The sequence below is a fragment of the Drosophila obscura genome, unplaced genomic scaffold (assembly GCF_018151105.1).
Source record: "Drosophila obscura isolate BZ-5 IFL unplaced genomic scaffold, ASM1815110v1 contig_13, whole genome shotgun sequence".
NCBI lineage: Eukaryota > Metazoa > Arthropoda > Insecta > Diptera > Drosophilidae > Drosophila > Drosophila obscura.
The window spans coordinates 606,248-610,214 of record NW_024542713.1 but is presented as its reverse complement, the minus strand read 5'-3'; positions in this window follow the sequence as shown (position 1 = coordinate 610,214).

Here is a 3,967-nt window from a genome sequence, read left to right as displayed (position 1 = left end):
TATAAGAACATAAATTGTACAAGATGAGAAGAGACGAGATTCTGGCACTGCTAGTTGCGGATTTGAGGCTTAAGTTGAACGAGCTGGGATTGGAGACTGTTGGTAGAAAGGTAGATTTACAAAACAGGCTTCTTAATCACTATGATCTTCAAGTGGAGGTAGATGAGAGTGATGGGGATGAACAGGAACAATCATTCAGGTCAATAGAACCGCGGCAAGTTCAAAATGCAGAAATAGGAAACAGAGTGGCAGGAATTGGTCGCAGAGAAATGGAAGCTACAGTTTCAGCTAGATCGTGGTTCACGCTAAAGGATGTTGAAGGTAGCGTTTCAGAGTTTTCAGGTTCAAATAGCTTGGATGTTAATCAGTGGATAATTGAGCTTGAAGAATGTGCACTAACGGTAGGGTGGAATCAGCTGCAGACTTTCATTTACGCTAAGCAATTGTTAGGTGGAGCAGCAAAGTTGTTCATACGCAGTCAGCGGGATATTCGTGACTGGAGTAGATTGAAGGAAGCGTTGATCGAAGAGTTCGGGATTAAAGTATCATCGGCAGAGGTTCATCGGAGATTGGTTAGGCGACAACAAAAGAAAAACGAAACGTTGCAGGAATACTTGTATGCTCTGATGGAGATCGCAAAACCGATTGATTTAGAGGACCAAAGTTTGATTGAGTACTTTGTGGATGGTATTCCGGATAGTCGAACCAATAAGGGGTTGCTGTATCAAGCCAGAACCATGCAGCAGTTGAAGAATCAGATTGAAGTTTATCAGAAGATGCGTGGTCCATTAAAGTCGTCAAACAAATATGAATCACGGAGTTTTGGTAAGGAAATAAATGAGGGAAAAGGTTCAGAGTCAGCTAGGAAATGTTATAAGTGTGGAGAAACGTCACATATGAAGAAAGACTGTCCAAAGAACGATTTCAGATGTTTTAAATGCAACCAACTTGGGCATAAGGCCGCTGCTTGCAGGGTTGAAGGACAGGTAAAGCAGGAAAGAGCAAACTTAGTGCAAGGGAAAATTGTAACAAAACCATCAGGTATATTTACTTCTTCCGGGCTAGAGTTAAAGAATGTGGTACACACAAGAGGTACGTTCAAAGGTCTTGTAGACACAGGAGCGGATTTGTGCTTGTTAAGCCGCAGAGTTTTCCTTAAGTTAGGAACTGGTCAGTTGACAGGTCGCCAAAGATGTCTGACTGGAATTGGGGAGTTTCAGATCATCACGATTGGAAGTGAAGTCATTCCTGTGAAGATCGATGGAATCGAAATGAAGGTAGAGTTCAATGTTGTGTCGGATGAAGACATAGCTTTTGAAGCGATTTTGGGCAGGACAATCTTAAAAGACATTGACATGAAAGTCACCAAAGAAGGGACGGAATTCGTTAGACGATCGGAGGTCCAAGTAAAGAGCGAAGGGATACAGGATGAGGGTAACGAGGAACAAGGTTGTTGCTCAGAGCTGTTAAAAGAGTATAAAAGCTTGTGTATGATGAGTTTCGAAGAAAGTGACGATAAGGATGACATAAAGGTTTCACACTTATCGCAGCTAGATGCTTGTAAAGTGAAAGGGATGATCGAGGGATACAATCCAAAAAGAAATGCTAGTAGTCAGATAAGAATGAAATTAGTGTTATCAGACGAGTTACCAGTTTACCAACATCCGAGACGTCTAGCATGCAGTGAACAAAAGATAGTAGATGACCAAGTTCAGGAATGGTTAGACGAGAAGATAATCAAGCATAGCACGTCAGAATATGCATCTCCTGTAGTTTTGGTCGAAAAGAAAAATGGGAAGAAACGACTATGTTGTGATTATCGAAAGTTAAACGAAAAGATAGTGAGAGATAATTTTCCAATGGTGCAAATGGATTGTGTTATCGAGAAGTTAGAGGGAGCAAGAGTATTTACCACATTGGATCTGTCGAATGGGTATTTTCACGTGCCTGTCGAGGAACAGTCACAGAAGTACACTTCATTCGTTACCCAAAATGGTCAGTACGAGTTCCAGTATGTTCCATTTGGTATATCCAACTCGCCTGCAGTGTTCAATCGTTTCATAATGTCAGTAATGCGTGATTTAATTAGGAAAGGTGATGCAGTCATTTACATGGATGACATTATCATCCCAAGTAAGGATGTTGAAGAGGGACTAGAAAGATTGGGAAGAGTGCTTGAAGTGGCAGCACAGAACGGATTAAGGATTAATTGGTCAAAGTGTCAGGTTCTACAGAAGAAAGTAACATTCTTAGGCTATATTGTTGAAAATGGAACGATCAAACCAAGTGAGGAAAAAACCATGGCAGTGGGTAATTTTCCAATACCCAGAGATAAAAAGGCAGTGCAAAGATTCTTAGGGCTGACGTCGTACTTCAGGAAATTTATAGAAGGATACGCAGTAATCGCAAAACCGTTGACAGATTTGCTAAGGAAGGATGCAAAGTTCGAGTTCAAGGAGTTACAGCAGATATCGTTCGAGCAGTTAAAGGCTGCGCTGACTAGTAAACCAGTTTTGAGGTTGTATAATCCTAGGTTGCAAACAGAAATACACACAGATGCGTCCAAGTTCGGATTTGGAGCAGTATTGCTGCAGAGAGACCCAGAGGATAGCTTGCTACACCCGGTATTATTTATGAGCCGCAAAACAAGACCTTGCGAAGAGAAATACCACTCGTACGAACTAGAAGTGCTAGCAGTAATAGGAGCATTAACAAAGTGGCGTGTATATGTCTTGGGAACGAAGTTTAAAATCATCACTGATTGTAATGCGTTCGCCATGACGATGAAGAAGAAAGAGGTACCGTTGAGAGTTGCGAGATGGGCGATGTTCCTACAGGACTTTGATTTTGATATAGAGCATAGGTCAGGATCGAAAATGAGGCATGTAGATGCATTAAGTAGAGTATCGTGTTACGTATTGACAGATAGTGTGATGCATAGGTTGAAAGAGGCGCAATTGGCGGATGACTGGACAAAAGTAATTAGAAGTATTGTGGAGGATAAAGGGTATGAAGACTATTACATTGCGAAGCAGATTTTGTTCAAAGACCCCGATCGAGAACTGATCGTAGTCCCATCCCAAATGGAGGGAGAAATAATGCAAATTGCTCATAGGCAGGGGCATTTTTCTGCAAAGAAGACTCAGGAGCTAGTGGAAAAGTCGTATTTCATACCAAAGTTGAAAGAGAAAGTATGTCGAGTTGTGGAAAGTTGCGTAGAATGTATCTTGGTAAATGCGAAAGCTGGAAAGCAAGAAGGGTATTTGACACCGATAGATAAGGGCGATAGACCGTTAGTGACATTCCACATAGATCATGTAGGTCCAATGGAGATTACCAAAAAGCGCTATAACCATATTCTTGTTGTTGTTGATGGGTTCTCAAAGTATGTGTGGTTATATCCAACGCGTAGTACAGGAACTGAGGAAGTCATAAACTGTTTGGAAAAGCAAGCCATCAATTTCGGAAATCCATGTAGAATTGTATCAGATAGAGGAGCCGCTTTCACGGCGAATGCGTTTAGAGAGTACTGTTCAGGGCAGAATATACAACATTTGATGATTACTACAGGTGTGCCACGAGGTAACGGGCAAGTGGAGCGAATGCACAGGATCGTAGTTCCTATGTTGTCAAAGTTAAGTGGAGATAGTCCAGGTTCTTGGTACAGGCATGTAGCTAAAGTGCAGCAGTTAATCAACAATATTGAGCCGAGGAGTAAAAAAATCACACTGTTTAAGATTTTGACAGGTGTTGATATGCGATGTTCGGATATTTCGGAGCTAAAAGAGCTGGTGAATCAATCATTAGTTGATGAATTGGATGAAGAGCGTGAGCAGATACGAAGAGAGGCTAGAGAGAACATAAAAGTTTTGCAGGAGGAGAATCGATTAGCATTCAATAAGAAAAGAAAGGTAGAAAAAGAGTACCAGGTTAATGATTTAGTAGCGATTAAGCGTACACAGTACGG